The sequence below is a fragment of the Fundulus heteroclitus genome, chromosome 8 (genome assembly GCF_011125445.2).
Source record: "Fundulus heteroclitus isolate FHET01 chromosome 8, MU-UCD_Fhet_4.1, whole genome shotgun sequence".
NCBI lineage: Eukaryota > Metazoa > Chordata > Actinopteri > Cyprinodontiformes > Fundulidae > Fundulus > Fundulus heteroclitus.
In genome coordinates, this window is record NC_046368.1 from 15330874 (window position 1) to 15353730 (window position 22857).

At 41.3% G+C, this 22857-nt stretch overlaps 1 long non-coding RNA gene across 1 annotated transcript in view; it reads left to right on the top strand.

Annotated features, from left to right (window-relative positions):
• Positions 1-8547: 8547 nt before the first annotated feature.
• The window catches only part of LOC110368925, a 54630-nt gene continuing 40320 nt past the window's right edge, over positions 8548-22857 (top strand). Inside the window, exons 1-2 of the long non-coding RNA XR_004931535.1 lie at positions 8548-8733; positions 9091-9307. This is a non-coding gene — a long non-coding RNA (uncharacterized LOC110368925). The remainder of the gene's footprint in view (positions 8734-9090; positions 9308-22857) is intronic.

Consider the following 22857-nt stretch of genomic DNA (forward strand, 5'->3'; position numbering starts at 1 on the left):
CACTGTATTTACGAATGAGGTGGGATTCCAGTTAATTAGTGGCGAAGTGAATACAGCCGAACATTATATGATTCGCTCCTGCTCCCCCGGTTTGTTAGCACGGATTTGGGGTGGATCAGCTTTTGTGTTCGACAAATGAGAAGTGAGTAGCGTGGTGCCGATGCACAGTGTCGTTTTGTGGACTGGCGACAGTCTCCTTTCATGGGAAAAACTTAAAGGAGGCCCGCGCTATCACAGGACCTCATTATCTCATGTCTGCCACCATCTTTTGGGAACAAGCCCTAATCAAGAATGGCACAGACCTACTTTGGGGAACTTTGGGATATAATAGCCCCCCCTTTGCTACCCCTATCTCTCTCTCGTTCTTTCCCCCGGAAACACGCACACACTCATGCAAACACCTATGCTCACACTTTGCGTGAGTTACGTTGAAAGACAATGTGGCAATGTGACCCTGACATTCAGAGATCACCTTTGGGTATCAGAGCATGTAGAATAACTGGGCACAGGAGTAGCCTACATATAACTCAAAAAAAGCTATTGAATGTAGCCAAAAATACAACTTGTTTAACTGTGACATTAACAGGAATATTTAACCTTTAAATGCACTAAGTCATTTATTAGGTAAAGTTGGACTGAAGCGAATCGGCAACAGATGTACTCACAAAAAGTTTATTAAATGGTGAACACTTCTCAACTGCTAGAAATGTCTTCTTCGATGTAGAAAATATAATCAAGATGTTATAGGAGCTATACCAGGCCTGTATCTATCAATACATACATAAATAAACAAAGTTGTAACTCATTAATATATGTCCTGGTAAATTAGGATTCCTAAAAAAAACTCATCTGCATGCAACACTGTGTGGCTAGCAAATGAGTTTTTATTTAATTTAATTTAATTTCTTTTGAAAATGTGTGATGTGGCTCACCGACCAGAGGGCCATGGTCCCCTGTGGTGCCTAACACAACCAAAAAGATGAAAAAACATTACGTGCTCCAAACTATTTTTTATTTCTAATTTGTATATTCAGTCATGGAAAAAGGGTGCTAGCCTTACACAATGTAAGGATTGTAAACAATGATGATTACATAAGACAACCAAAAGGCAAAAGTTGGTATCTCAGTCAGTTTAATGTACTTTTTTATTAGAAAATATGTTCATTTTTCACATTTTTAATTTTTGTCTGAGGGGTGGTGGGGCTTTCAGATGGAAGGGCACATGCCCAGGGTAACATTCATGCCACTACTGGCTCCTGGAGCCCAGCGAAAATATCCCCCATTTTGGTCAACCTGTTATGCCATTGTTTGGCATGCAGGGGAGTTGAATGCAATTGCTCTCAATTCTTATTTGGGGAAAAGTTGCCTTCATGTTAATTATATAAAAAAAAATTAGAAAGAAATAATGGTGAAACATCCTGCAAAATATTGCAATTATGTGGACTCTAAGGAGCTTTTAATTGCCTCTGAGCATCGCAGGCAGCATTGGCCAACCTCTCCGCACACCTTAGTGCATGACAATGCTGACATATCCTCCCCGGGGCTGTTCTCTCTCTGTATTTGCACAAGCCCGCAAAACGAGAGAGGGGGGTGGTTCATTCACTTGGTCATAAACCATTTATTTACCTCCAGGTGAGTGTCGCGCAGAGTGCAGAGTAAAGATCGCAAGAGAGATTTACACCTGCCTCCGTGCTCAAATAGAGAAGCATGTAGCCTACAGAGATGGCCGCTGGAGCCAGCTTGTCTGGGGTTGTGCTAGACAACCCCCCCTCACCTCCTCTCCTCTCCTCTCCCCACCCCTCCCTTTCTTTTTTTCCTCCCTCTGTGGATTAAACAACATCATAAAAAATGACCATCAGCGCGCACACTGCAAACAGATTACCCTCTCCTCGGCGCCCGGCGCGCAAGCTGCACGCTTTAAAAAGGCGGAGACGCGTTCGGCGGGGCGACCCGTGCGCTGCTCTGGCTGGAGCGCTTGGGCGTCATTCCGCACGTCGTTTCCCCGCACTTTTCCGGAACCTTTCCGGTCATGTAAATACTGATCAGCATTTGATGTCGCTCGGCTGCGGGCTGGAGAGACTCCTTGGAGGCTGCTGATGGACATTAGTAACCAGATAAGGAGCCGTTTCGCCACGACGCGAGAGCTTTTTTTTTTTTTTTGAATATAAGACAATATGTTTTAAGCTGGTATTTGCAAATATTTATTGCAGGACGCGCTCGTTGTAAGGGAGGTAAGGTGGAAAACAGGACTGGAGATGAGATGACAGACTAATGCATACACACCCAGTTGTTATTAACCTTTTTTTTTATTACCTGTTGCTGCGTTCCTCATCTTAACTGATGAGGGACGTCACCATACATACCGAGAAAAGTGAACCAAGACAGTTTTCAACTTTATGTAATATATAATTTCCAGTTAACACATCAAAAAGATGTTTGGTGGGTTAAATTATATACATTTTTTGTAAATATTACACAGTTGTTTGCTGTGAATCCAACAAACACCTGTTTGACGTGTTAACTACAAATTAAATGCTGACAAAGAGTGGTGAACAACTGCCCCCAGTTCACTTTTTAAAATCAGATAGTCACCGCCTTCAGTAAAACTACTTTAAATTAGCTTTGAAGATTTTTAAGTAAAAGTTCATTCTAAAACTGAAATGTATGTTAAGTTTTATAAATATGTATTTAATACCAAAACGTAGGGTACACAAATAATATTATAAAAACATCCATGTAATCAGAATGTTGTACATTTACACAGGAAAGCATTCACAATGATAATCGTGAATTCCATGGAATATCAGTTTACTTACAACCCACCCAGATACACACTTGCAAGCGTATTCATATCTTGAACTTCATCACATTTTGCCACCACAATCTTCAATGTATTGGGATTTTATGGGATACACCAACACGAAGCAGTCCATAACTGTGAAGTGAAAGAAAAAGGATACATGGTTTTTAAAATGTCATTCGAATAAAAGGAAAGAAGAAGATGTCTTTTTGAGCTTTGCTCATCTAGAAGCTAAAATGCTTTCTCCACTTCTTTGCAAAATAGCTCAAGCGCCATTGAATTGATGGATTCTGTCTGTGAAGATCAGTTTTCAATACTTGCCACGATTCTCAAATTAATTTATTACATGGCTTTGGTTTCAGTATTTTAACAAATTAACATGCTTTGATTTAAATCTTTTTATTATAACTTTGGCTGCACTGCTCAGTGTTTCCCAGCTGGTCAAACTCTGTCCCACTCTCAAGTCCTTTGCAGTCTCTGACAGGATTTCACTCATAATCAACCTGTCTTTTGCTCCATCCATCCTCCCAATACCTCTGACCGGCTTCCCCTTGAAGAAAACCTTCCCCTCAGCATGATGCTGCCAGCACCGTGTTTTGGAGTTTTCCATTTTCCGCTAATGGATTGAGCAAATCTCTATTAAAGGTCCAAAGCTTTGGAAATTGTTTTATAGCCTAACCCTGCTGTATACTTCTTCCAAACATCCAAATTTTCTAATTTCTTAAAGGTAAAACTGTTGCCAAGCATCATTTACCTTACAACTTTATGTTGATCTGTCAAATTAAATCCCAGTAAAACAATTTGAAGTTTGACACTGTATTGTGAGCTAAATTTTAAAGGTTGAAAAGGTGAATACTTTTACAAGGGCCCATGTCTCTGAAGTTAAATGTGGTAAAGTAAGAACAAGACTACTCTGCTGCAACCAGTGGAGTTTAAGTAAATAAACTAGTGTACAAAAGTATGTACTTAGTTGCATTCCACCAAAGGATGGGCCGAGACTCTGCTTGTCTGCTCCTATACGTCCCTATAGGTTTATTTTCATTATCTGAAGGTGCGTCAGTAGGTTTTCTTGTAACCCTTTGAACTTGGTGAAACACATTTATCACCTCCAAGCCAAATATGTGTCATCGTTAGTGTCATTAGTTCATCACTCTGCTTTAATCAGATCTACAGTTTTCTCATCCCTTTTCTAGGCTTTTTACTCAGTGCTTTGAGTTACATTATAACGTTAACGGCCAGCGCGTATGTCCTGCAAATCAAAATCCCAGATAACATCAGTTAAGCTTTGCAGGAGGTCATTTACAGAGTGAGAGATTGTGTAATCGCAAGGTCCTAAACTTCGATTCAAAAGAGAAAGGGGTTTAGTCACATATTTTGACCATAAAAAAAGAAAAGAAAACATAACCATTCATCTTTCATTTCAAATAAACGAATATATGCCAAGCGGTCACCCTGTTTGTGTTTTCTTTGACCTTTTTGAGCTGGAAAAGAATTTTGCTCTGGGCGCGATCAGCAGTCATAAACATTGTTAAGCCACCTGCTGGCAGTACCGCACACCTATCAAAATGCGACCATGGACACAGCTACTGTAAGAGCCAGTAGACCGACCAGCAATGCCTCGCAGTTAGGTGACAGCTCGGTGTGGTTAAAGACCAACCCGATTTACAAGGTTAGGGTTGCTTAACCTCTTTCTTTTCACTCCCCTGCTGAACGTTGCTGACTTGCTCTGCTCCTATTGCTTCTCCTTGTTTACTCATTGCACGTATATGCAATATCGTATGTCTGGTCACGTGGTCTTGTTATGATAAATATACACAAAAGTGATTAGTTGACTAACAAATACAGCAAAATAGTGTAAAACGCAGAAACAAAATATAATAAGCCAACAAGGAGTGATCATTTCATCGAAAAACCTTTGTATGCAACCAGAGGGAGCTACTGGCGTAGAAATTCGTAGTCATAGTACGTGACTAGGCCCCTTTAAACAAGACATTTGAATATTGTTTGTAGTATGAAACTACACAATTTTAACATTAAGTAACTGTCCCATAAAGGAAATTTCCATCTAGTGCTGGCCCAAGGCATGAGTTAACAACATGGCTGCTATGTACCTCCACACCAGCAGGGGCCTCAAAGAGTGCTTACCTTTTTACAGAAGTCATGCTTACAAATGCACCAGTAATACATTAGTGTCACTCACACAATAGAAACATATTTTTTTGTTCATAATTTCCATCCTTTGCCTTGTCAGGTTTAAAGGTGTTGTCTCTTTGGAACAGAAAGTCAGAATTTGCAATTAATGTCAATTAAAGGAACAATAAGTAATAATGACACCTAGTGGTTAAAACTAAAACAACACATACACAATGCCTGTCAGGGAGACCCGCCATTTACCCAACGGTCCCGCGGATGTGAAGCTCCACTGAATTTGTACTTACACGGGACAGGTATATAATGTTGTATTCTTTTCTATTTCTGGTCTGCTTCTCTTACTTGCTTCCATGTTTGCAGGCTGCTGCTGTTTTGCCAGGATAAAATACCAAATGCTGCGCTCTGTTTCAGGAAGCCCGCAAAATCTCATATGATTTGGGAAGTGAACACGGGCTAAACACTGTACTGAAGTAGTTCTGCACCGTACCTCTAGGTTTGAAATGAGAAAACATGACCAAGACATTGTTGATGGAGAGGACCCATTGTTTATAGGGAATGTTACTTCCATCCCAGGTGACAAATGAGAATAATTCAGATTGATTTTACCGTAAATATCTTACTTATATCTCATTTAATGTGCTAAATAGTTTGGTAATTCTATCTTTTTATTTACTTTTGTAAAACATAATATTCATACATGTAGCTGTATAATGCGCAAACATTTAAAAATGGATGAAAGAAAAGAGACGAGATTTGGAGCTTTGGTTGAAATAGCTGGAAAGTCCCCAAAACAAATAGCAAATGTTTTGGGCCCCCTGTGATGTATATGTTTAGAATGTGACCGATTCTGCAGGCATCAGTATAAATGTAAATGTCAGCCTCTGCTTTTCAAGCCCAGGCACAGTGATCTTTCTTCCCCCTTTTCTTTCTCTCTTTCCCCTTACACATAATTTGCAAACATACCCGAAGACACAGGCACTTTCCTTCTCAGGTCACTTTGCTGACCGCAGCACTGGGGAGGCTGTCTGGCCACGGTAACGCCTGTGAATTTCATGCCCCACCGGTGGGAATATTCTCCTTCAACGTGACACATCGGCACTCTCGTACTTAGCTCTTCCAAAATTAACTTGATTATTATTCCCTTTTTTTGAATGTATTTTATTTTTTATTACAAGACACTGAATCTTTTATACTTTTTGCCAGAAACAAACGACTTTCAGTGATTACAACCTTATATACTTGCTTTTTTTTTCTCCCCCAACGGGAAAAGATACAAAATGACTAATTGGGGTTTGGTGGCTATGAGATATTTCCGATCAGCCTGTGGGTCACGAGTCAGGGAGCAATATATTCAAATTACATCTGAAGTTTACAAAACCCCTAATGACATGTTAACTGGAATTACATCTTGCAGAACAGTTGATTTCAAACGAGGTTAGCCGAGCAGAAGAGCCGCTCTCAAATTATACCCTGCATGGGTTGTCATGTATTTTTTTCCCCAAATTCTGAGGAAAAGTTCAAGTTCAAAGGCAACAAACGAACATAAGAGGCAGAGATCACTAAATGTTTATCAGTCCTTTTAGATGTAATTGATGGGGATCTTTAGGAGCAACTATCCAAAAGAAATGGTGTCTGTTGTTAAATTATAAATAAGGATTAATCGTTTTTTTTTTATCATGAGGGTAAATTTTACTTCTCCCCCGTTTAGCTAGCATGTCATTCAATCGCTGACCCATTTGGTCGTTCTTCGGCTGAGACGCCGTGGAATTGGCTGCTGTAAAAACCTGGAAATTATAAAAGGAAGTCTTCCATTCAGCTAAACCCATGAGGGAATACAGAGAGAGAGAGAGAGAGGGGTGGGGGGTGGGGGTGGGACAGCAAGAGCAAACAGAAAGCGGTGATTTCCAAAATGGTTTGGCCATTGAATGACAATAGCCAGGCCTCTCCGCCTGTCTCTCTTTCTCTATCACTGACGACCAAAAACATATAAAAAAAAAACCCTAACGCAATAATGGAGGCAAAGAAAATTACCAAATGTGATTTATTTGAGTTTGAACAAATCATTTGTGATTTAAATTTGGCAGAGGAGATATGGAACGATAACTGGATTTCCTGTCCAACTGGGTGAGACTTGTGTCTCCTTTTTGTTCATATTTGACTTTATCTTGGACAAAAGATAGTGCTAGTGGCTCCAATAACGTTTTTATAAGCAGACAGTCTACCAGTTTTATTTCTGCTTCTCCTGTAAGCAAAGCATGGCCTTCAAACATCGGACATTCATCAAAAAAAAATGTAATGACTAATTTAGGCTGAAAAGTCACTGTCTTTATTGAGCCCACATAAATACATTACAGAAATCAGACTTTTTAGCACAGGGGTGGAGGACAATGGCCACTCCAATAATTTTGCCTGAGGACATGATTCATGAGTTGTGTTGTTTATTCATCTGTTCATTTATTTATTTTGCCTGTCATAGTGGCCCCTTTTAATTGTTTGCTACTCACTTCTGGTCTTACCCTCAAATTCTAATTGAATCTCATATTTAGGTATAAACGGCACCTCTGACATATCCTCACTGGCTACATTTTTCTGGGACTAAAGAAGTTTGTGCCACCATATCAATCAGCAGATTTGTGGTAAATAGGTACTCAACAGACAGAATTACAGTCAACTAGTTAGTCTAAAAAATTCTGAGAAGGATCAAGTTTTTTTTAAAAATCATAGCTCCGCCATAACAAAATACATAATTAAAACAATGACCTCCTGGTATGGCTTTTGATTTTGTTGCCCCATTCCAACATCATTATTGCCCCCTCTGGCCCATTTGAACAATGCAAATACATTTGTAACCACATTTTAAGATCAAAAGAAGTCCTTTTCTAAAACAAGTGTCTTCAGACACTTTTTTTTTTAACATTAGCAGTAGTGTGTGCCTGTGTGTGTGTGTTTTTTTTATGAATTAATGCTGGGCACTGCATCATATAAGACGTCTTTTCTCTTAAAAATGTTACATCTGTGTCACTGTTATTATTGTTGCTAGTATTATAATTAATATAATTATAATTTCCTTTATAATTATAACTTTTTTTTTGTTTTTCATCTGTTTGGGTGTTTTTGTTGCTGTCTTATTTATCTCAAGCTCTCTCACCTTTTCTGTTTCTTTATAATTGACCTGCCCTGTCCAATGTGCTGCCATGACATTCATTTAATATAAAAACTGTACAACAGTACAATGGCAACTGTCTTCCATATTTCATCAACTACTTTCTTTTTTTGTTTTTAGAGAAACATACATTTTTTGCATTTCTCTTGAGATTCAATATACTACTCATATAGAAGAGTCGGAAAGCAGTCCTGCTTACTTTCTCAGCCCTCAAGGACTGGAGGATTTTTTTCAATAAATAATTCACCTCTGATAGCCAGACCTAATGCCTACATGAACAAATCTCTCAGTTACAGCCATCTTGGGAGTAAGCCAGCCCGAGAGCGTACTTAATAAACACATCCAGCGGCCTACGATGGCTCCGGTTTCAACGATGTCTTTCTGAAGGAGTGTATTCAAAGAGAGTTGGTGAAACGGCATCCTTTCTGCGGGTGAAGGTTTAAGGGTCAGGTGTGGGGTTTTGCTGTAAGAGAGCGGGAGACATCTTTTTGCGTTGTTAGCACTGATGCTAGGGATTGATTTACTGTCTGCTTTAACAGGGTCTCCCAAGTTTAAGGGTTGTTTTTGGACATGTTTGTGTTAGAACCTTTTATGATCTGGCATGACGGCATCTGATACAGTAAGTTGACACATCTAATAACCCAAATGAACAAATGAGTTCATGTACAAACAGAGGCATTTTCTTCATGTTCTTGCATGTTTATCTCCTGTGTCCCCTCCAAACGTTTGATTTTGCTCTTTCCGGCTGTAAAGTGCGACCCACTCAGGAATTTCACGTCCTTTTTTATCACGACTTCCACGTTTCTGTCCGAAAGCAAACAAAACCCGGCTGTACACTATCTGTCTAGCTGGACGGGGTTGTTGTTATTTATCATATCTGCGTGCCTGCTACAAGACTCCTCTGCATGAAATATTCAGAGTCCTGTGAAAATGGATCTGCTGATCTGAAATCTGTTTCTCTACCTCTCCCCGACAGGATCCCAGTGGAGCAGATGTCAAAGAAGGACCCCAGTATCACATATCTGTTAGCTGACCGTGGCAGGGCCCACATTACATGACAGCTAAAGCTCGGATCGCGAGGATATTGCTGCGGGATTCAGCGGACCACACCTGTGCATTGATTTTTAATATATATATATTTTTTACCCACTACGACTTGACCACCTATTTGGAGTTCATGCAAATTGAGTAAGGTAACTGAAGCGTCTTACGTAAAAGCTCATTTGGATTTTAAAGCGTTTTTCAGATGCACGTTTGCCTCTGTTTATTGTTTTCTAGACGTTTTTATGTGCACTCAAATGTAAGTAACTTTTTTTGTAGCTAAAATAAATTCAGTTGGATTAAAGGTCAGCAGTCAGCATCACCCTCCCAATGCTGGGGCCTGCATTAGGTCCAGTCTGTGCTTTGGGACAGGAAACAACGCAGAGATGTCACACAAACCCACGCTTAAACCCAGAACACCGAAACAAGTCGAAAAAAACACACCATTTTCTTCACCTACCCAGACCGTGGCTGCTACGTGCTCCCCTAAATGCCTGCGCCACTCCACCTCATTCTCCGCCGAGCAGCACAGCGCTGCACCCGGACTAAATGAAAAACAATTTGAGGAAGCAGGGAACAATCCTCGGCAGGCTCCAGCGGGCTGCCATAAAACGAGGGGCTGCCTCTCCAGCTTTCCCTCTAATGCCTTCAGCTTTAACTCTATGGGCTGATGAAAGATCAATGGGCCGGCTGGGCAGCCGCTGTCGTGGCTGCTGTCTGCCACTGCACCAGGAAGCGAGCCAATTACAAAACACAAGGGGGGGGGAGAGGAGGAATGAAAAAAAACCCCAAAAAAAAAACCTCTTGAGTCTTTGTGAATGCTAACTGAATGATCAGGGAGATTGTTTTGCATCTGTGTGTGAGTGAATGCGTGTTTTCCTGCCCTACAATTTTTTTTTTTTTCCCCAAGCGCTACCTTCCATGCCTCACCCTCTTTAACACCCCCTTAACCCTGGCTTGCTCTCCTGGCCTCCAGCAGCCTTGATCCAGACCTGCACCGGCTAACCAGCTCAGAAGCAAAAGAGCAGAGGGGGGGGGGGGGGGGGGGGGGGGGGGTGCTAGTGCAAATACGCAGCGGCAGACAAACAAATCATGCTAAATCTCCGCTGCCTTGCCTGGAAGCTCGCTCAAAGCCGAACTGGTGCCCTGCATGGGAGGAGGCTGCACCCATTTTCCCAGGGAAGGGGGTGAGGGCCGAACGCGAGCGTCAGGGAGAAGGTCTGGTCCTTATCCGGATCACAGACACCTCCGCCCCTCCTGGCAGGAATGCACACAGCTCCGGTGGGAGGAGAGAGGCAGAAGAAAGGAGGAGGAGGAAACATGCAGACATGAAGAGGGGTGGGGGGGGAAAGTAAGAAGGTAGAGAAGAGGGAGAGGGACGGGGAAAAGTGAGCGAGTGACTGAAGGACGTGGACAGAAGCGGAGGGAAAAGGCCTGCTTGATGTGAGAGAGGGAGTGTTCCTACACATGCAAAACACACCAATCACAACACTCTCGCTAGCCGGGCTGAGAGCACCTCCAAGAGCGCACGTAAGAAAATAAACAAGGCATCAAAGCTTCTTAGGCTCTTTAATTCCTATTCTTACCACACAACTGGTTGTCATTACCTCCAGTCAGCACCAGACTAATGTGACATGCCACCGATGACAGATGATGAGAGATCAGAAAACCAACAGTGGTCGCACAACATACAGACGCTAAAGTCGCAGATGAGAAAAAAACTTAATGAATGTCTTTCTTTTTTTTTGTCTCTTTGCATCTTTTGATTTGAAAATTAAAACGTTTCATGATTCTACAGCGTAGTAACTATCCGTATTTAGTCCTAAAAGAATGGAGAGACAGAGAAAAATAGATTTACTAAAGAAGATCAACACCCAGTTACTGGTTAGCATAATTTGCCTTGCAAAGGTTTTCACAGCACTTAAACCCTTTTATATGTTGTCGCAGTTCAACAACAATATTCAGTGTCTTTTATTTGAAATTTCCTGACCAACACAAAGTAGTTTACGGTTTTCTAAGTGGAATAAATATGATACGTGGTAAGATTATTTACAAAAAAAAATCTAAAAAATTTGGATCAGTCAATGCTTTTCCGCCTTTCACCGAAGCCACAGTTGCAAGACTTTTAGGGTACGTCCCTCCCAGCTTTGCAAGTCTAGAGACGGGTCCGCTGTCCTCTGCGTAAAACATCTCAAACTTAGTCAGATTGAAAGGAGAGTGTCTGTGAACATCAGATTTCAAGTCTTGCCACAGATTCTCATCTGGGTTTAGATTTGCACTTTGGCGGGGTTATTCCAACACGTAACTATGCACAGATCTACACCCCGATGTAACTGTGTGTGTACTGTATGTACAGGGTTGTGGTGCTGTGGTGCTGTTGATAGGCGAACCTCCATCCCAGTCACAAGGCTTTTGCAGCCTCTAAAAATATTCTGTCTCAGGATTGTCCTGTCCAGCTTCATCAAGCTTCCCATCAACAGTGGCCAGCTTCCCTGCTCGCGCTGAAGAAAAACCTCGACCATAGCAGAACGCAGCCACCCCACATGTTTCGCTGTGGGGTGGCTGCGTTCAGGGGAACATGCGGCGTTGGTCTGCTGTCATACATTATGTGTTGGTTGAAGACCAAAACCTTCAATTTGGGTTTCATCCGTCTAGCGCAGCTTCTTCCACATGTTTTCTGCGTGTCCCTGCACGGCCTATAACAAACTGTGACACTTTTTATAGTTTTCTTTTGGCATTGGCTTTTTTTTCCCATGCCACACCTCCATTCAGGCCAGATTTCTAAGGGCACCACTGAGTTTTTCTGTCAGTGGATTCAACCTGAGCCGTGGATCTCTTGGCTTATTCCAAATAAGGCTCCTCTTGACAAGCCTTCAGTTTTTGGGACGGCCATTTCTCAAGTGGGTTTGCTGTTGTGCCATATTTTTTTTTCCCCATTATCAGATATTCAGAGCTGGGCCCTGTGAGATGCTCAAAGCTTGAGCTATTGTTTCATAACTTAAATCTGCTGTTAAACGTCTGGTGTATTCCTTGGTCTTGATGAGGCCGTTTGTTCAACTAAAGCTCTCCAACAAACCGCTGAGGCCTTCGCAGAACAGCTGGAAATATGCTACGGCTAAAATAAGTTAAGTTGAAGGGTTAAGAACGCGTTTGCAAGGCGCTGCATTTCAGTAACACTACCTGTGGGAAAGAAATATCCATTTTCGTTGCTTGTAAAGATCTTAATGTGACATTCCTGCTCTAAGGGCTGCAAGTGTTTTGTGGTCGTGTCAGGGTGAAGGAACAGAGTTTAGCAGCTGGGGGGATTTGGGGTTTTGGAGGTTCATTTACAGTTCACACGGGAGCATTCCATGCGATCTTTACATTTTCATTCACCCCCTGATCCTCTCTGTCCTCCTTCGCCCACTTTACGGCTCTTCCGGCCCTCTTTTTGAAATACAATCCTACTGTATAAGTTAACGCAATTTGCCTTTCAGTTAAAAATGCGACGATCTTTGACGTACAATATATTCTACTCAATGCCCGAGAGAGATTCAGTTATGGGAGATGAGAGTCATATTGTATTGAAAATATTATATCTTTTTTATACTGAATGTTAATTTTCCTAAGGTGTTCTTTTAATGTATTACTAAGAACTGATATATAATTAAATCTAACTGAGTCTTACGGCAAGAATACACAACCATTTTTTTTTTCAGCTACCGCAACGATACAGCAGCTTGCTAATCCCTCTCTCGGTAATTCTACGATGGGACACAAAGAAGGAAGCAGTTCAGCTTGACAGGTGGACCAGGGCGTGCACAGTAGTGCTTTGTTGTCAGAGAAGTGTGCAGTGCTGTCTCATGTTGTAATAGATACAAATAGAGATAATGGAAATGTTGAAAATTGCTGAGTAAATTGTTGCCGCACGAGTCTCTCTTTCACATATGGCCGTTCTGATTACACAGCACCCCCCCACATTTCCTTGGACCTCTGTTTAAGATCTGGGAAAGTCTTACAACAAATCAGTCTTTTGTTCCGGTAGAATAATTTCACTCAAAAGAAAACTTGATTTCTAATATACATTATTCAGTCGGTAAAAAACTTCCTTCTGATTAAACAATGTTTTTACCCCAAAACTCACCAGAGCTAGAATTAGTGCCACTCTATACAAGTCCTATAAAAGAAATGCAACTGAAGCCTCTTTGTCTTTTGTATATAGCTATATATTATTTTTTTTAGTTGATTTTTTTTTAATCAGCGATTCACTACTTTCTGTATTCTTGAGGTATAAACTTGACATAGCACACATTTCTATTTCTCTAAGCTACTCTTCAAAACAAGAAAGACATTCAAGGTGAATGCATTGATCTCCATGAGCCAGAAAATGGCCACAGGAAAAAAGCCACTTATCTACACTTAAAACAAATACAGCATGAGAGCAACAATTAAAAAGGATGGAAAAAAAGATGATTTTTATTAAGGCATTTTACACATTTTTTGCATTGACGCAAAAAAAAAAAAAAATGAAGTCCACTGTATTTGTCACCCTTCTGATGAGATATAAACAAAGAGACTAAGGCAGAAAGAAATAATAATAATATAAAAACTTGTGAATTATCTTATCATCACCATCAATTAGAGATAAGAAGATTAGAAATACCTTTATTGTTGCACAATGGGGACATTCGGTTGTGACAGAAGAAATAAATAAATAAGAATAAACATAATCTAAGTTACATACTAGATACAATGATTATTGTTCAGCAAAAAAAGTTAAAGTTCAGGCAAAAGACTTTGATTTTCCATTGTTGTAATATTCAAGTAGGTCAAAATTCATGAAAAATTTTGGGGTATAAGTAAAGTAAATAAATAAAAATGTGTTTACACTATTGTTGTTTAGCCAGATTAGAAGTTTTTAATGCCAAAGAAATATTACATTCACCCAGTGTGGTTTCCATTTATATTTTCCTGTGGACATTTCTAAAAACTTTTAAGAATGTTTTTACTCCACCCCCCCCCTTCCCCCCAACTGTGCTGAAGTCCTCCGCTTCGTAAATATAATTTGCTGAATTTTGACACTGTGCAGAGTTTTGCCGTAACTCTGCCTTCCACCCAAGTTCTCAGTTTTTCCCACAACAGCGAAAAGGTCCTCAGCCTGGCTCCGTGTTTTTGGCTGACCGAAACGGCAGCATGGAGAAGTTATTGCAAACACATGTCACCTGGCGAGTGTGTGCGTACTCCACAGCCTATCAAACTGCATCCCACTTCCTATCAGCACCCCCAGATGGATCTGCACCTTCATTAATGCAGGCCCACGGCTAGAGCCTGCCTCCACATGTTAGCATGGGATGCAAACATCTGGTTGATCTGGAATGCTGTAAGTCTCCTTACTCCTTACTCCTGAACTTTTCGGGTGTCCTAAAGAAAAAGGGTAACCTAGCTCACATTTTGCCCTCCCGTAGCAAAAGGAAGTGAAGCTGACGTTGTTGTGGCGAGGGACATCAAAGAGTTTGGGACGTCAGTCATGAGCTTGCAGAGGGCAGACTCTGGTCAATGGCGAGGATTTGTCATCTAATAGCCCCTCTGGGGGGAATTTAGGTCTAATTTCAGAGGTGCTGAAAGTAGGATTTTGTGGAGTTTGCCTTGTCCACAGGTCCTATTTGTTTCATGTATTTTTTTTTACGAGAGAGAGAGAGAGGCTGAAGGCATTAATCACGTGCAAGAAAATAAATGGTTCTTTTAAGATTTGGAACTTTCCACAGACCTTGGGATATAAATGCTTGTCGGACACCCCTTTTCTCTAATTCAGAATTTATAGTTCTCAAACTGAGGCACGAGGTTGCTTTTACTTGGAGTCAGAAAAAATGTAGTCATCAATATTTGCAAGGTAAATACAAACAAATTGACTGTGATGCAGAGCAAATAGTCATTAGCAGGCAAATAGATGAGTCATTCTTTGTGTTGATCTTTGCTTCATCAAAAACTTCCCCTGCAAAAAAAAAAAAAAAAAAAAAAAGTGGAGAAAATTTAAAGAAATCCCATGTGGGAACTTAAAAGGATAACAGTGGAATTTTAGCAATTCCTGGTAGCTCCTCATGCCGTGTTACATTTATGTTCTGAGTTTGAACTTGTAACTTGGAAGGACCCAGACCTCAGACACAGCTGACGTTCAGGTTCAAACTCTGAAGCCAGTGGGATTTGCTAACTGATGCGGTCGGTGATAAGGCTAACTAGCAGTGCAAGCTACAGTGATAACGAACGTCATCCCACTGCAACCACAAACCTCAATGTAATTATCTAAATGGCTTCTGGATTTTATCTAGAGGTATCTGAGGGGTGTGTAAAAGAAACCTCTTACTGTGCTAGTCAGAACTCAAACTTCTAGGGACCTTCCGGTTCATCTGTCAGACTTCAAACTCGGAAATTTCAAGTCGAACATATTTCAGCATGTTCATTAGCAATGCTAATGAATATGCTGTTTTCTTTCACTTTTACAACACAGGAAAAGTTAAAGTTCAACCATTTCAAAATGTCTCTAAAGGTGATGCTTCTCAGAGAACTTGGTGATTATTATGAACCGTTTGAGGAGGATGGAGAAGATTCCAGGAGACAGGTAGTTACTCTAGGAGAGCCAGAAAGGGCTGTCGGCGGTCCTCAATCCATCAGGACTTCTGATCCTTTGTGCAAGGAGGTACAAGTTGAGTACTGCCAAGTCCTACAACGTGACCTCCACAGGGCCACTGGTGGGAGTGTCTCTGACCAAACCATTAGAAACAAACTTGATAAGGGGGGCCTGAAGGCCCAACATCCTCTAGTAGGCTCTATGCTCACCTCCCAGTAACATGGCGCTCGACTGGTATTTGCCAGAGAACACCAGAAATGGCAGGTTTGGCGCTGGCAGCCTGTTCTTTTCACAGATGACAACAGGTTCACTCTGAGTTTGTGTGACAAACATGAACGGGTCTGGAGAAGCTGCAGCAACATTGTTCCGCATGATTGGTCAGGTGGTGGGTAAGTGTTGGTCTAAGGAGGCCACAGATTCAATTCAATTTAATTTTATTCATATAGCGCCAATTCATGGAACAAGTCATGGATGCACAGACCTGTACATATTAAAAAGCGGCACCCTGACTGCCATTAAGTATCGGTATGAAGACCCATTCATTGCTAGGCTCTTCCCTGGTGCAATGGGTCCTGGATTCCTCCTGGTGTATGATAATGCCCAGTCTCATGTGGCAAGAGTATGCAGGCAGTTCCTGGAGGATAAGTTGATACCATTGACTGGCCTCTGTGCGTTCTAGACCTAAACGCAATAGAAAATTTGTGGGAAATCATGTATAGGTCCATCGAACGCCACCTGGTTGCACCTCAGACTGTCCTGCAGCTCAGCGATGGACTGGTCAGCATCTGGGTGGAGATACAACAGAACACCATCCGTCATCTCATGAGGAACATGCCCTGGCCATACCAATACAAACATGTAGGGGCCATCAAAACTATTGAGTACCATTTTGAGTTGCTGCAATTACATTTCAGCAAACTGGACTAGCTGAAAGCAAACAGCAGTTTTTTAGTTTCACTTTCTTGGTGAATATGGATTAAGCCCTTTGTGGGTTTATCATTTTCATCTTCCTCAAAAAAAAATAAAAAAATGTTGCAGGCTTTTGTTACCAACACATTACCCGTTCCATATCAGCAGTGCCAGAGATCCGCCCACGCGCATCACGCACTCTACGTAAGGCCCAGGGGGGCATCCTACAACGTCATGAGTTGATGAATAAAAAACAGCTTGGTAATATTAACATTGAAAAAAAAAACATTCCTTTTAATGCTGTTATTTTTTTTAAAATGTCTTTTCAACGCACGTGCTTCCGTACTTTCTGGACCTCGTGTGCACTGTAGTTTGTTATTTCATTTTCTGTTTTCGCTGTTTCTCCCTTTTCTTAAAAAGTCAGGGAGACAGCTCCACTCCGTCCTGCCTCTCGTCCACCACTCCTACCCGGCGCGCTCAGAGCGGCGCCGCCCCTCAGTAGCCGCTGACAGGGAGAGAAACATAAAGAGCCTTTGGAGTTTTTTTTTTTTTTTTACTGCTGTAGACAGAAAAATGTAGCCAAGCATCGTTTCACGTGCAGTTATTCACAACTGAAGCAACATTACACTGTGAAAAAGCTGAAAAATGTTAAGCGCAAAAGCCACAAACATATGGTAAATGATCCCATGTTCAGCCTCTTACATCGGTCCTTATTCAAAAAAAAAAAAGATTTACTCTGAACAGCAGTGTGAAAGTCTGTTGATCTATAATAATATGTAAAAGTTCTGCAGACTTTTAGGACTTTTGATAAGCTCCTCCTATTGAATCTTTCCCAGGAAAACAAAACTTGTCGTGATCTTATGGATCAGTTTCCTCTGTACAATCAGACATTTTGTAATGTTTTTTTTATGGGGATTGCATAAAATGTGAAACACATGAAAGCAGCACAGAAAATTTGTCTTATAACAGCAGTTTTTAGGATGAGTTCTAGTTCTGTATTGCACTCCCCACTGTTACATTTAATTTATTGTACTTTATTTGTTTCCTCGTTTTAACGGGACCTTAAGCGCATAAAGCATATCAGTATGCATATCCAGCAGGATGTCTCCCCCCAATTCAGGTCTGATGTGTTTTCCAAGTGTTCCTTTAATTTCTTTGAGCAGTGTAAAATATCCTGTTCAATGTGCACCACGCCATCCAGATGAATGCATGTAAAAGCCCTCTTGCAGATAACCTCTTCCGATCCGGATTTAACCTCACATACGCTGTATCTAACCCGCCGCTGACGTTCATCAGGGATATCCAGTTAAGTCCCACAGATGGCTGTAACTCAGGTTCATTTTAATATGGATGTTTCTCCGTTGTTGTCTCTCCATCAGCAATACGTTTAATGGTCGCATTCGGCGCTTATTCAGCACCAGTAAAAAGGGAGAGAAACGGGAAACAGGCCGAGGCACTAGCGCTTTGTTTCTGAAGCAACTGTTTCTGAATGAGATGCAAGTTGAGTTTTGAATAATGTGCTGAATTAACTGACAGACAGTGAACTTCTTAGACGTTGGGAGTGCAAAGTGCTCCATTGAACATCGATATAAGGCCATGATGTGTAGTTCCTGTCAGCCAGGAGATTGTTTGGAAACAAAATGCACATTTAATGGCTTGATCCATTGTGATTGGAGTGGCTAACTGATGATCTGGTTGTAAATTTCTGTCTCATGGCTGTCACTATCTCTCCTCCCCTCCTTTAAGCTTCTCTGTTCACCCTCCCTACACTCTCTTCACTTTGCCCAGCTCCTCCTGTTTCTGACTTGGCTCCCTGTGCTCCGGCAATCTATCCCCTTTCCTCATGCATGTTGCTGAAAATGTTCAGGGCTGAAGTTCGTCTAATCGCTTGGCTGAAAACCGTTTCATAGTAGAAATTGTTTGCATTGGCTGTCAACCAACGCAGAGCTCAAAGAACGCCAGATTTAGAGGATTAAGGTGCGGAGGGTTGGGTACTGGTGCAGATGTGCAGCCTAATTGTGGATTCCACCATGCGGAAACTATTCTTCTCAACCATTTCCAACCATCTGCAATAGGTGTCACTGCAAGGTTAAGCCAACTTCAAAATGCAAATCCTGTTTCCATTCCTCGCCGCTCAATTGACTGCAGGGCTCCGTGCCCTCAGAAAAAAAAAAGGGAGGAAAGAGAAAAAAGAAGAGTTGCAATCATGGGCATGGTTTACATTAGTTTGTAAGTGCCTTTGATATGAAAGTGAAAGGATGAAGTTCCGTGGAAAATACTAGATTGCGTTCGAAATAGAGGCGTTACTTTGTTTCTGATGTGTTTTAACTGGTCCTTTCAGTGTGACACATTTTTATTGGTTTAATAAAAGAAGGAAATGGTAGTATTATGTACTCTTCTTACATTGTTTATCTAAATTTCAGAAGCAAAAGACAGAATAATGCATTTTCTTTCATTCTCAGACCTCCTATGAACTTCATTAGTTAATAGTAAATAGTTAACTTTAGAGGGTAACAAAAAATGAGCCATTCCATTTATAAGAATGGAAATGAAGGGTATTAGTTTTTAAATGTAATGCATGACAATGGATAAACAAATAAAATCATTAGCTGCTTTATATAGCATCAACTATGTCAAAGTCTCAATTAAATTTTTTTTTAACTGGTTGAGTCAACTGTTGTGAGCATCCCACATGTGCGGAGTGAATTGCAAGGTTAATATATATATATATTTTTTTTGGGGGGGGGGGGGGTATGAATTAATTTATTGACTTAGTAACATTTTAAACTCTCATAATAATTGTGGTTGAGAAAGTTTCTGTTTTGAAGCGAGAACCTTACTACGAGTTAGCTTTTGCTAGATTGGGTGGAGTCCTAATGCTTGGGCCAAACTAGCAAGCCATATTAGTAAAGTAGTAAAGTCTCTATTATTAATAGGTTTGGAACAAATGCAAAGGAAACAAATAAGAGCTCTAGAGACCTGATTGACAGGATTGTTGTTTTAGGGTTGAGGCTTTGGTTTATTCCAAACTGCGCATAAATTTGTGCAACTTTCAGTCTTCTTTACCTCAATATTTTCGACTCCATACAAATGGATTTTTGGTATGAGTTTTGGTATAAATTGGAGATGCAAAATCCCAATAAAAAAAATTCCAAGCATATTCTGGTACATTCTGTTTTTGTTGGATTATTTGCATGTTTTTTGCTATTTATGTAAGGAATAAAATGTTAATTAGATGAACAATGGTTATGATTTAAACACAAAGAAACAAAAGCAAAAAAGCCTTTTTCTGACTGCAAAATCAAACAAAGTACATAACTTCAAACGGTCATAGGATAAATTGCAGAGGCCTTCTGAGACCACATTGCCTTTTTCCATAAATGTGTGTATATGTGTTTCTGTGCAGTGCTGCAAAGCAATGTGCGCCACAAGATATCCTGCGGTTTTGTGAGCATGAGCTCATATTTAATTTTCATATCGCAAATAAAAATCCATTGTTGCAAATTGGACATGCTGTTGTTGCTGTTGTGTGTCACATTACAGCATTTGATCAAAGCAAAAAGCATCTGCAGCTCTTGTGGGTTTTTTTTTCAGTGAGGCTGCAAGTTAGCCCATAATGTAAATATTCAGAATTATTTATCCTGTTGCAACCAGAACCTTCAAGATATCTTATTTGGGTTTTATGCTACAACAAAGTGGCACATATTTGTAAAGCTGAAATAAAAATGAATCATCTTTTCCAATGTTTCATTTATTTATTTTACAAATGCAAATATGTAAAATAGGGTTATCCCGCGTATTCAGGGCCATTTACTTTGATACTCCTAAATGAAATCCATTGCAAACTATTCCCTTCAGAACTCGGCTAATTAGTTAATGGAGTCCTGCCTTGTGTCATTTAATCTCACTGAAGGCCTCAGAGATTTGTCAGGGAACATTACTAAGCAAACAACCTCATGAAGACCAAGGAGACCCTCAGACAGGTCAGGTTGTGGTCAAGTTTAAAGCAGTTTAGGCTATACAATGATACCCCAAGCGTTCATGACGGGGCGCTCTGCAAATTTGTAAAAGATATATTTGAAGGAGTGACAAGAAGAAAGCGATTGTTGAAAGAAAGTCATATCAACTTAACAAACCCAGCAAAACTGTGAAACAAGTTCTGGCCAGATGAGATCAAACCTAAACTTTTGTGGAGGACCTTGAACACACCATCCCCAAAGTAAATCGCAGTAGTGGCATGATCATGGTTTAGGGATACTCATCGTTAACAGTAACGGGGAAGCTGGTCAGAGTTGACGAGAAAACGGTTGGAGCTAAATAGTATGTACGAATCAATCCTGGAAGAGAATATATTAGAGGCTGCAAAAGCCTTAAGACTGGGGCAAAGTCTCATCAGGACAATGACCCTGAATATGCAGTCAGAGCTACAATGGCACGGTTTAGATCAAAACATATTCTTGTGTCAGAAGGGCCTAGTCAAAGTCCAAACCTAAATCCACTCGAGAGTCTGTGGCAAAGCTTGAAAACTGCTGTTCATAGAGATTTCCATCCTGTCTGACAGAGCTTGAGATGTTTGCTTTTGCATTTTGTGTCAAACAGAGGTGGATGAATCCGGCTTCATCCTGTTCACTTAACCAGGTGATTTTAGTCCCTGTCTAAGCTGCAGAGCTGGATATGCAAATGGTTGGAACTCATTTCTGGACTTTTCCCTTTCTGAACCTGAAGTCCCCACCTCCGGTGTCCAATTGTAAAAAAGTTAAAAGGAGGTAAATTCTTTCAGCACCACCGGATCCATTTTGCTTCATATCTAGAATATAAATAAGTAACTTTTTCCTTTTCTAATTGATCCGTATTTATCTTTGAAACACTGAAAAAGGCAAAGGGCACGCTGTTTTTTGTAAATATGCGGATGCACACGGATGAGTGTCGCTGTGCAGTCCCGGGCCCGGCCAGCCACGGCCACATCTGTTTGTCATGTTAGCACTTAAGCGCCTGCAGGAGCCACAGTACTAAGTGGAGACAGAGTCTTCTCTCCCACTCTCTCCATCCACCCTTTCTCCTAATTACATTTGTTCATTAATCCATTTTCTGTCCACTTCTCTTTCTTGTTTATGTTCTTGCTTCAGTGGGCTTTTGCCTCATCGGACGAGCAGACAGTGACCTTTAAAGAGATGCCAGAAGACTCTGTGAGACAATGTTACCCCTTCACCCTTTCACCAAATGTAGGCACATGCCTACGTACACACACACACACACACACACACGCACACACACAGCCCGAGCCAGGCCTGTCTTGGCCCCTCTGTTTCCCCCCCAGGCCATCTCCTTCAGAGGCTAATAGAGTTAGCCTAATGTCTGCACAGCGCCAGTCATAAAACTGATTTGAGGCTAAAGGCTTGGTGCCGAGACCACCACTCTGCCTACAAAAAGAGATGTGAGTGAGATGTTAAGAGAGAGCAAGTGTATCTTTAAAGGAAAAGAGGTTGGGGGGGGGTGGGGGTGGCTGCAGCCTGGCGTAACTACAGCAACTGCAGACAATCTAATTGGTATTGACATCCTTGTCTTGGAGGAAATTTGACATCTAAGGGCAAATCTTTCAATTTAGTCGCCTGAATAGTCTCCAAGGCGGGGCCTGAGGAGCACAATCATGCCGGAGCGTTGTTCTGCTCCTCATGTCTGGGCCAGCTCTGCCATGCAGCAATCGATCCTAATCCGATCGGGAGAGGGGAGGAGGGTAAGAGCCAATGGGAAAGGGGGGGGAAAAAAAATGAAAATAAAATCAAAAGCTCTGTTGGGGTAATATTTAACAAGAGGGAGTACAATTGGGCTCTGTTGGGGCGGCAGCCTGTAATGCACTTGTGCTGCTGTGGCATGGCTAATGTATAGAAAAGCCCGAGAGTAATGGCTCTTCAGCGAAGGTGGCCGGGCTTCAAAGAAATCTGCTTGCTTTAGCTAAAAGACAGCCGGCTCAGGCCGCCAAAGACCTTCATTCTGTTAGAGCATCAAATATTGTCCCCTCTCAGGACACACAGACACCCTGATTTTATTATCCTCACTCCCCTGAGAAACTCATCTCATCCCTCTTTTTGTTTGTGTGACTGACCATCAACGTGAGAGAGGGAAGTGGGGCTGTCCATCAAAACACACAGACTGCGGTTTCTTGCAGTCTGGAGGAGGAGTGAAGACCAT